This window comes from Dysidea avara, chromosome 15 (assembly GCF_963678975.1).
Source record: "Dysidea avara chromosome 15, odDysAvar1.4, whole genome shotgun sequence".
Classification (NCBI taxonomy): Eukaryota; Metazoa; Porifera; class Demospongiae; order Dictyoceratida; family Dysideidae; genus Dysidea; species Dysidea avara.
Window position 1 is genome coordinate 3,591,400 of NC_089286.1, and position 12,542 is coordinate 3,603,941.

Below are 12,542 nucleotides of genomic sequence, written 5' to 3' on the forward strand. Positions count from 1 at the left end.
TCATTAGTACTATAACTTTGACAGTAATAATTTTTGTACTTGTGTACCATTCTGTCTCTGTTCCAAGTGTACCAAAACATTCTACAAATTATTTTACTCTTTTTAATTTTACTTGTAGTTAGCTAGTAAATTGTAATTTTATAAGTATATAATTAATTTTAGTGCTACTGACTGAGACACTGGTAGACCTGAATTCAGTATTACATTGTTGCTGTGATTTAGTGGTTCATGTGACTATTAAATCTATGATAGCTATTAGTGATCTGAGAACACTGATATAAATAGTCTTGTGTGGCAAGATGGATTTATTCTTTATCATTTGGTAAGAAAATGGGTCTGATCAAGTGTTTATAATATCTTGGTGTGGTGCAGATCGATTTTTTAAAAGCTGTTGCTATTGTTCCGGCAGTTCCGTGAATAAAAATAAAACTTACACAAAAAAGGTCCTCAAACGAAAAAAAAAATCCTTGAATTGACCAGGACCTCTAGTGCTTGAGCCCAGAGTCTTAGCCATTGTGCTATGTGGCTCCCAACTACCCAACTCCCTTAGTTTCTACCTTATATTTCTCCGAGTGGAGTAACTTCTATATATATTAGATTAGATTATATATATTAGATTAGATTATAACTTTACAGTACTGTATACAGGTAAAGAATAATTAGCAGATTATATTGAAGGTGAAGAAGAAACCAAGCTGAACCTGACCCTGACCCTAACCTAACACTACTTTTTGTGTCCCCTAAAGTTGAATACTCGGGGCATAGCATACAACTTGTGTGCTTGATAGTGAGAAATCCACAGTGTATCACCATGCATACAAGGCTTCGTCTCTTGATATTCTACAAGATTGTCAATCACCTAGTATATAGAGCCTCCTATCCCCAGTTATATTGTACATAGTACAAGATGTTTACGAGGAAACCAGGATAAGTTCATCAAATCATCTATTTTGATGCATACAAATTTAGTTTTTATCCAAGATCAATTACCCTATGGAATCAACTACCAATCAATGATATTTTTTCCCTAAATGATTTTGATAGCATTCTTCAATCAACACTGACACATTCAATGAAAAACAGTAATATTAATAATCTAAAAACATTGTTTTCATACTCAAATTTGTGAGTTTTACAATCATAAATATTGATATATATATATAGATCTAGTGGACTTCCGGAACAATAGCCCTGACAAAATATTTCCGGCTGCCAGAACAATAGCAACTTCGTCTTTTAATGCTTTACAGAATTGAGCAACTAATGTCTAGCACTGGCAAACATATCATCACTATTTGTTTGTGGCCCATGCATGCTTGTTGCAGGAATTCGGGTGGCAGTCCATCAAACTAACAGGAACAGAAAGGCTAACAAGGCATATAATATTCAGTGGCGGGTCCAGGGAGGGGCACGTCCTTCAAAACATTGCATACAAGATCGAGATACTCTAATAGAGCAGTCAATCACCCTAATAATTATACAACCAAGTACTAAGAATAATACGAAACGCGGTTAAAATTACGTCATAAATAAATAAATAATTAAATAAATAAATAATTAATAATTAATGTTTGAGAAAACTACGAGGCCTAGAGACATGAACTAACCGGGGATAGATTCGCCTGTGAATGAAGGCACAAACGTATAATCGTCGCTCCTGTTTGTGCTGATGACTTGACCATACGTGTAATTCTATATAACGCCCAGTACCACACCCTTGCTTAATTACTTACATATTGCGCGAAGAAGATTAGTGATGCCCGTGCAGGAGAGCCAGAAGCCACTTGTGTAAACAAGAAGATTACAAGTAAGTTTTTATGTTTGTAACATCTCAAGTCTCCATGCCAGCTGCCAGTGGATTCATTCACGTAAATAAACAATACAAGAAAACACGAGGGGTCACCAACTCACGAAAAAGTGGTACGGATTTCAAAATCTTGAACAAATTTCTCAAGATTTCACGGGTTTCAAAAGATTTCGCAAAATCGAACGAGAGCTGCAAAATCTGATTTTAAATTACAGGTTGGTGTAGAGTGATAAGTTCTGAAATCACCAAAAAGTAGTGAGAGAAAGAAACAGAAGTTCAGCAGGCATGTAAGAGCAAAGCCTCACGAAATTGAGAGGAATTGTGAAGCCATATAAAACCAGGAGTAAAGCCTTGGCATAACTATTAAATGAAACCTTACAAAACCAGGAGCAACTCGCAGCTGAAGCCCTATAAACCAGGAAAAGGCCAATCATTCAGGGGAAATCCCGTGCGAAACCCCTCAAAACCAGGAGCAACTGTCAAAGCTCTATCTGGTGTGAAACCCCACAAAACCAGGAGCATCTCAGTGTATGCTTAAGTTGCTTTTGTAGTTGGTGTGTTGCTAAGTTTATGAAGTTTTGCTAAGTTTGCAGTTTGCTAAGTAAATCCATTCTTACTTTTGTGCAGGAGCAGTTTGCATAAATTCCCCAGGTTTTGTTTGGCTTCTTTCCCACAGCTCCTGGTTTTGTTTGGCTTCCACAACTCGCTTAATATAAATCGGCTTCTTTCCCACAACTCCTGGTTTTGTTTGGCTTCCACAACTCGCTTAATGCAAATCTGAAACAGAGAGGAACATCGGATTTCATTCTCAATTTGATTCTCTCCTGGCTTCTTTCCCACAGCTCCTGGTTTTGTTTGGCTTCCACAGCTCGTTTAATACAAATCCGAAACGGAGCGGAACATCGGATTTCATTCTGAATTCAATCCTCTCCTGGTTTTGTATGGCTTCTTTCTCACAGCTCCTGGTTTTGTTTAACTTCCACAACTTGCTTGATACAAATCCGAGGCGGAGCGGAACATCAGATTTCATTCTTACGTTTGTGCAGGAGAAATCTGCATGGATTCTCCTGGTTTTGTTGGCTTCTTTCCCACAGCTCCTGGTTTTGTTTGGCTTCCACAGCTCGTTTAATACAAATCCGAAACGGAGCGGAACATCGGATTTCATTCTGAATTCAATCCTCTCCTGGTTTTGTATGGCTTCTTTCTCACAGTACCTGGTTTTGTTTAGCTTCCACAACTTGCTTGATACAAATCCGAGGCGGAGCGGAACATCAGATTTCATTCTTACGTTTGTGCAGGAGAAATCTGCATGGATTCTCCTGGTTTTGTTGGCTTCTTTCCCACAGCTCCTGGTTTTGTTTGGCTTCCACAACTCGCTTAATACAAATTCGAAACGGAGCGGAACATCGGATTTTATCGATATACTTTTGGACAGTTTGCATGGATTCTCTCCTGGTTTATGTGGCTTCTTTCCCACAACTCCTGGTTTTATTTGGCTTCCACAACTCGCTTAATAATATAAATCCGAAAAGGAGCGGAACATCGGATTTCATTCTCTCCTGGTTTGTGCGGCTTTTTTCCCACAGCTCCTGGTTTTGTGTGGCTTCCACAACTTGATTATACAAATCCGAAGCGGAGCGGAACATCGGATTTCATTCTTACTTTTGTGCAGGAGCAGTTGAATGTAAGCTAAGGTACCAGAACGAGTATAGAATCAGAATCACGATAACAACATAAGATTTCGTATTTCAGGCAGGATTTTACTGGAGGTGTACGAGATTTCGAAGCAGTTGGTGACCCCTCGAGAAAACATTAAACTGACATATGCCATGCTCTTTACAATAAGCTTACAGTTACATATAAAATACAAGTAAACAATTTTGTCTTGTGCAGCTGGCATGGCGAACTTTCTTTGTGTTGGTGTCAGGCAATTCAATACTGACGTGCTTAATCTTTTTTGCCTTCACCTGGCGTAGCTACTAGGCTCTAGTGGCTTGGCTGTCTTCCTTTATCTGGTTCATCTGGCTTGCATACGCCTACAGCATTGTGTAGCTATCTCCTGAAAGTTGTGTATGCATAACTATGGTGTGTCACCCATCACTGTGCCATTGCTACATCACTGATGAACCTTACTTAGCTCTAGTTGATGTTGATATGCATTGCTGTATATTGGCTAATAATTTTTATCTGCATGGTGATGTTGCCTATAATGTATTGCTGCATACAATACTGCAATAATGTATAGTTCTCTCCTGTATGTTTTGTATACATATACTGTGTACACATCACTTTGCCATTTATACCACACCAATGATGTACTGGCACTTAGCTACTGGTGGCCTTTAGTTACGATGCCACTATTGTGTTATATCTGTCACTACTGTGACATATTGAGTTGATTTGGGGATAATGCATTCACCACCTAATAGCCTCACCGGGGGGCTGTCACGTTGGTGTATGTACTTGGTTGTATGTGACGCGGTCCTAGTAATAATAATAATAATAATAATAATGCTTTACAGAATAATAATTATGAGGGTTTACCAGTGACCTACACTGATAGCCTAACATACATTACAAAATAACTATACACTAACATCTACATACTTAGTTACAAGTGGTCAAAATTGTTAGATGCAGGATTCTTGGAACAATTTGGGAACAGGGACAAAGGTAATGGAAACAACAGGGTGAATTGTCAAAGTTAGCTAGGAAATGATTCCATAAAAATTTCTTCAATTTCTGTTTTATTACAGTTAGTGATTGTGTACGATCAATTATTGGCAAAGAGTTCCATAGTCTAGGTAGGCGAAAAAAATTGGAGTTTATAGCTGCATTGGTATGGGCTGTCTTGTGGTGTAGTTTGATTCCAGAAGATCTAGTAGAAGTAGTAATAAAGCAGTCACAGCGTTCTTGAGGCAGTGTAGCTTACCTATGAAGCTATAAATAAGGATTTTATTTTACTTGTGTAATATAATATATATTTGGTAGAGGATATAGCCATTATTGCTGTGACCTTCTTTTTTTTTCTGCACTTTTCAGCAATGTGCACCCCTCCCTTTCCAAACTCTGGATTTGCCCCTGAATATGAACTTGTATTGAAACTATCACTTAGTGCATTGTGTGTGTCCAATAATGCTTTACAGAAGTAGCTAGCTCTATATACAACCTCTACTGTGAAGGACTATTCCAGGATAGCTACAACCTCTACTGTGGATCCAGGATGCTCTACTGTAGAGGACTATTCCAGAGTTAATCACACACCGGATGTGGGTACATGCTGGCTTGTATAACTTGGTAAAGAATGAGTCACTTTTAAAGTTCACATTCTTGATTATTATGTTGAAGACTTATTTATTTATTTATTAATGCTTTACAGCACAAATGCTGAAGGTCTGTAGGACACCTGGTCCTACAGCCTGGTCAAAGACTTTAGCTACTTAAGATGTGTTTGAAAAGTTGGAGAAAGGAAAAAAAATCCATGACTGGACCTAGGTAGCCTCGAACCTGCAGCCATCCAATTTACGCTCGAACGCTTACAGGAGTCTACCAGGTGGTCAGGATGTTTTCTCCTTGTTATTTTCATGTAATTATATCCATAGGAATTCTAGAGAGTAACTCATTATCTCTAAGTACCCCAAGTAGAACCAAATGGACACTAGTTGACTTGATATATTCAATAGTTCAATGATGGTAATTTCAATTATTCTTCATAAATATTAGATCATGCTGCTGACTTGTACCACCAACAAGTCTAGTGGCTTTTACACTCCAACGATTCAATCTTAAGCATATCTGTGACATAGAAAGGGCCCCACACAGTGGTACCATACTCTATCGCAATAGTTTAGTAAAGAAAATATGAGTGTCAAGTCTAGAGAATGGGCATGATATTTGAGTCCTCATCCACTGTCACTCCAAGATCATTAAATTCACAAGTGTGTTGTTTCTAAAACAGGCAGCAAGGGAAACTGCAGATCCATTGCTATACAACAAATCTTTGTCCACAGTAGCAGGAGTCTAATGTTACTCCAGTTCATAAGAGCGGACACACTGCATGATGATTCCATCCTATTACTACTGTACAGTCTTCAGGTGCTTATATACAGTAAAAAATAAGTAATGAATGCAGTGAACGTCACTGTACATTTTAGGGACTGTCACTAAGAAATTCCAGTGACATTCACTTTTGCCACATGTACAGTATTCACAACTTATAGATTTTTACAGTGTATAGGCGTGGCAGATCTGCTGACCAAATTCTGCTATATGCAGTTGATACAGTTGTACAGGCAGTATATAGACAGTGGTGAATACGATGTTTGTGCTGCTTTCCTTGATTTAAGGAAGGCCTCACCCCATGCATCATCTTTTTTTGTGCCATTAAGCTTCATTCATTTGTTGTTTATTTAATTGATCATAAACAGTGTGTGAAGAAGGATTAAGACTGGGGTTCTGTACTTGAGATTGTCAGAGCAATACTGCTGTGTTTAACGACATGCCCTTACAGGTGTCATGTGGTCAATTTGCTGCTTGATTCAGTTTTGAGGTAGCCCTGTTGCTCAGATGCTTCAAGATGGTTTATGCAGTGATTTGTCATGATTGATTACCACCAGTACAATAAAGCTTATATTAACTTTTTAAAATCTGTGTGGTTCAGTATTAAGCCCAATTCTACATGATGACACTCCTATCAATAGTTCATATTAAAAAGAGATTATATATATTATGAACTCTTACTCCTATGTATGTCATGTTTTACAGACATTTTTCAATAAACTTTATATAGTCAGCACTTCTTTCCACACTATATAGGTTATTATATAGTGTGCATGGTGGAATTGATTGTCATTTGATGAAATTACTACATTTTGTAATGGTCTGCTCAAGCACATATCATCACATACATATGACTTGTCTTAAATTCATTTATTTTTGCTGTAATTAATTTAATATGCGGGTTGTATTAGTTCTTATGTGTATGTGCATAGCTTTTGTGTGTGTATAATGTTGCTATGTTGTTGTTGTTGCTATGTTGTTGTTGCTATGTTATGGCATGTGTATATAGTCCAGTATGGTGATATGCTCGTGTATATGCAATAATCAATCAAATCAAATCCAAGTCCATGTCTTCTAAATGATAGATGAAGTTGTTAAAATTTAGTGCTACCATAACACACCTACGTATATATGACACGGATAGACAATTTAGAAAGAGTCTCGGAAACAATTTTGGAGAAAACAGGTACGGCTTCCATGCCTTGCTTCCAGAGGAGGGTGGAAGCGATGCTCGAAAATATTACGTTAATTGCATACCTCTGTTTAGAATTTCATGTGAGCCTCAATAGTCGCAATACAAAACTAGCGAACGGTGGGGATCACTGGGGATCATTAGATATTTAGATTGTACTTCGTGTTAGCATTATGCTAGCCATCTACGTGAGCTAGCATATAAACAATTTGTCTTGCCTATTTTAGAGTATTGTTCCCCAATATGGGATCCATATCACCAAACCAACATAAATCAAGTAGAGATGGTCCAACATAGAGCTGCTCGTTTTGTCACAGGTCAACCATGGAGACGAAATAATAGAGACAGCATCACTAACATCCTTGAAAACTTGCAATGGCCTACACTACAAGAACGTCGCAAATCAGCTAGACTAGTTTTACTATATAAAGTACTACATGATTTATTAATTATACCGAACTGTTATCTCCCATTTAAATCTACTGTATTACAGACCCGACACTCACACAACTTTAAACTAGTACCTTACCAATCAAGAATTGATGTATATAAATATTCCTTCCTCCCAAGAACTGTACCAGAATGGAATAGATTAGATGATGAGATTATTGAGACTGACTGTGTTGAAGAATTTAAGCAAAAATTAGCCCCTTCTATGTATATAGTTAAGTAACTTATCGTAATTGTATATATTTTTATAGTTTATTATTGTAATTGTACATATGTATATAATTAAGTAACTTGTCGTAATTGTACATACTTAGAGTAGAGGCTGGTATTGTGGGACAGGGGGTAATATGGGTCGCATAGCTTAAAACCAGTTGAGCAGGTTAAATCCTGCAGATTTAGGAGTAAAGAGATAGTGCCTATTCAGATCATCACAGATAGTGATTAGAAGTCAACCACAAAGCTAATTATGGGATGATATAGCCCCTTAAATTTACTACATCATATTGGCATACTGTCGATGATTCTCTTTGTACCACTCACTATGTAGTTAAGAGTACAAAGGTGTAAAGTAGACATATGAAGTCAACTAATCTTTTCCGACTGTCTACAGTGTCCCTGCTACCCTTTACATATGAAATCTACCGTAATTAAATATGAAATAGTCAACTTTCAAGCACAGCGTCTCATAATACCCCCATATGTCTCATAATACACACATCTACAGTGTTCCAGAAAAATTATCATACAGACCACCACAAAGCAGGAAATTTTTTGAATTTTTAGGTTAATGTAGTTTATGGGTACACTTTTCCATAGTATTAGTGTGAAATACTAGGGTTACAGTTTTAGGTAACTTCAATGCTTTAAAGTTAAGTGTCTCATAACTACCACTACTACTCTATATAGTTAAGTAATTAATGGAAATTGTACACATGTAATTGCACATCAGCATTATACCCCTGGAGGGTCCTGCTGATTAACAATAAATAAATAAATAATAAATAAATAATGATGATGTACTTTGTTTTGTAAAATCACTTAGTTTTCAGGGCAAAACTGATGAAACACTTACGCGCGTAGCACGCTTGCACTAAACCAGGTATGTATATTCTTCAACAAGACAATGATGCCACACTTCGTTACACCATCCACACGATTTAGTTAATCCAGAAAACGAGCATTTAGCATAATTCATTTTAACGGCGCTTAAACCGCTTCCACCCTCCTCTGCCTTGCTTCTGTCTGGTGACTCTAGGAACACCGACTGTGAACTTATATATACGTGTGCAACATAATCCGACGTGATCTTCTACCGTATAGACCTCTAGTTGCCCAAAAATTCACCCAGACGTTCCAAAAAAAGCGATCTGCATGTGTCTATAAGCTATAGAGCATACCGGTATAGGGTGCTTACGCGGTGGGGTCTATTCTACGGAACGGAACGGAACGGAATGATGGACTAAACTGCGGAACGGAATGCTTTCTCAGATTGAAGCTTGCAGCTTACCATTGCTGTACAAGTTATCAGTGGCACTTCCAGCAGGTAATCAAACGTACCCCAAGAAAGATAAAACGAATTTAAGGATCGATTGTGGGTTCTTGTTGGTTGTCATTAGTAACGAAGTACTAATTGTGGGAATAATTTAATTTAATTTTTATTTGTTTAACCAAAGGTAAGGTGAATACAAAAGGCAAATATGCCTATAAGAGTACCACCTACAAAAACGATACAATACAAAACCAAACAACTAAGGATACATTACAAAGACAATTACAGTACAGTGAAATAAAAAGTTTACATTAAAAACATACATGACTTAACCAGAAACAAAATTGTAAAGCATTCGCCTAAAAGTAGTGGGGCGTGTAGTAGACAGAATGGCTGACTCAGTGTGTTCATCTTCAGATATATCAAGTAGGGAACTTAATGCATGACTTGTTTTTACTAGTATGTGAGTTATTTTTACTTACTTGACCTTAGAATGTACAGTCTGAGGCCCAGCCTTTCTAATTGGCATAAATCAGTATGTGTATAGCTACACTACAAAGGAAACAAGTATGGTGACAAGCTGAATCAACTCAGTCTAAGCAGAATCTAAAGGAATTTTGTGCAGTGTGTGAGGAGCAAACATTCAGATAGCTCAAGGAGGCTATATTGTGTGAACATCAATGATTCATTAACAGAGTAGTGGACTATTGTCAGATATCTCAGCCTGAGTACTGAGTTGAATTCTGGATGGGGTCTATTTTACAGAATGGAATGCTTTCTGAATCAATTTGCAGCTTGGCTAGCTGCTATCATTGCTGAAATTGCATTTTATCAGTGGAACCTCCAGGAAAATGGAATAGGATAATTATAAAACATTAATTAAGTGATTGTTTAGGTAATCATGACTTTATTAAGTCTAATAAACAATATATGGTTGATTGAGCGAGGTATCACTTTCAGAATGTTCAGACGACCAGTGATGAGATGCATGGATTCGTCGAGTTTTTAAATATCCAAAAGCAAACTGACTGTATAATATTAATTCACTTTCTTTATATTTTCTCAATTTTGAGCCTGTATACAAATAATTGAATTTTCCTTGTCAATAGAAATCCTAGAATAAGATGGGAGAGAAACTTATCTTTGTTTACCTATACTGTACAACCAAGAGTTCGTAATACTGATTTGTATGGGGGAGAGTGTCTAACTCTCAGTATGGCCTGTACAAACACCCTGCGTAAAGTTCACCTTTCATCAAATCAACACCTTTACTGGGGGATAGAAAACTGTTGATTAGTGTTGCTGAAGAAGGTAAAGCCTTTGTTCTGAAATAAGGCCGAGGTGTTACTTTAAGCAGGCTGTTTGGTGAATGCGTTCAAGTTAGACACTCTCCACCTTATTATGAACTCTTGGTACAACTTCAAAGGAAAATGAAGAAAACATACAGATGAATCAATAAAATCACTACAGTAAGGTGAATTACAGACTAGTGAGATCTTGGTTAATTAATGACAGTGGTTGGAGATTAAGTGTGGTAGCTTCTTGTTCTTGAATATGTTGCAAAGTGGAAGTGCAAATCAAAATGGGATATCAATTTCATTATGAAAAATTTGTATACATAAATAATCTAGCATTACTATTTCATTTGTCCTCCACTTAAACATGCTACAACAGTACTAGTGTCAGTACATTGGCAGTGAGTCTACCTTGAAATCTCAACTCTAGACTCTAGAGTAGATCCAACACAGGACAGCCCGCACTGTAACAAATACATGTGATCCCATTGTAATTTCATGGACCAGCTGGACTGGGAATCACTTGAAAATAGACGAACAAATTTAACCTGTTTTGTTTGAAGTGAAGCATGTGAAATGTTACACTTAAGAAATCCTAGAATTCTTAGGTGGTATGTAATTAATGTGAGTGTTCTATTTCAGGTCTGACTAGATACATTGAAATTACACACACATCCTGGTCCAAATCACATTTGCCTGGTGGCTACGGGCATGGTTTCACATGCGGCTTATAATAGAGATTTGGCTGATCTTGGAGTTTTGGCATTTAGCCTGATTCAAGGCTAGCAGTCAGACACATCCTTGAATTGTGCAACAGATAAAATCAGCTCACTATTGAATACGGCATTAGTCCATTGCACCAGCTGTTAATATATAAATAACTCCATGCATACACTTCAGTGATGTTTGCAGAATATACCCTCCTTGCGGTCTGCCAAAATATTTGCTCCTCACACACTGCACAAAATTCTTCAAGTTTTAATTCAGCTGGCTCTTTCCTGTTACCAGTATCTTCCTGCTTGCTTTATTTATACACTGACTTATGACTTGAAAGACCGGCCCAGACTGTTTTCTATAGTCTAAATAAGAAAAACAGCTCACATAAAGTTCCCTTCCGTATGGATGAACATCACTGATACAGCTCATCCCACAACAATACTTCGTTACTAGAGTAAAGTATCAATTATCGGATAATATGATGTTCGGACAGCTGCCATTCACTTCCTGGGAATCCTGCAGCTTTGGTTATTGTACCAAAAGGTAGGCTACACCAAGCAATAATTATCCTCCAATAATCAGCTTTGCATGATTTAAAGCTTAAGAATTACAGCCAATAGTATGCTTAGTCCGATAAAATCTATGCTCGGATAAAACTATCAGTTGTCGGACTTTGATTTTTACTACCAGTAAACAATGTCCAATTTATTTCAAATTTGTTTGCAATATACCTGTACTCATTAGCTATTAATGGCCAAAAAATGGTTTTGTTATCTTTAGTATAGAGGGAGTACGAGCCTTCCAATTTTTAGCGGTATTGTCGGATGCCCACCGCTTTAATTTAGCCATGCCCACCAACAGAGTTCATGGTTTTTGCAACAAATTTACCAGTGCTAAACCACAGAAGAAGGTAAATAAATATCTTTCGAGAGTAGAGGTGTGTTTTAAAGTTGATATTCAGGATATTTCTATTGGAACGCAGTATTTTTGGCTTCTAAATGAAGGAGATGCACGCTAGGTGGAAAAATGAAATTACGAGGCACAACTTTCTGACCAACCACATTTGTTAGTCTTGGTGTCTCAATCACGAATACCACCTAGAAATGAAAAGATGTTCCATTTTCTACCTTCTATGGATGCACAAAGCAACATTTTCGTCCTTTTTGTTTCACCCATATAAGGTAGAGAAAGAAAAGCCTTTCAATTTCCGTGACAGTATTTGTGATAGGACACCAAGACTAGCATATGTAGGTGGTCAGAAGGTGGTTTTGCATAACTTCATTTTTCCACCTTGCGCGAATCTCCTTCATTTAGGAGCCAAAAATTCTGCGTTCCAATGGAAATATCCTGAATATCAACTTTAAAGCACACCTCTACTCTTGAGAGATATTTATTTACCTTCTTCTGTGGTTTAGCACTGGTGCATTTGTTGCAAAAACATACAAACTCTGTTGGTGGGCATGGCTAAATAAAAACGGAGGGTGTCCGACAATACCGCTAAAAATTGGAAGGCTCGTACTCCCTCTATGTTAA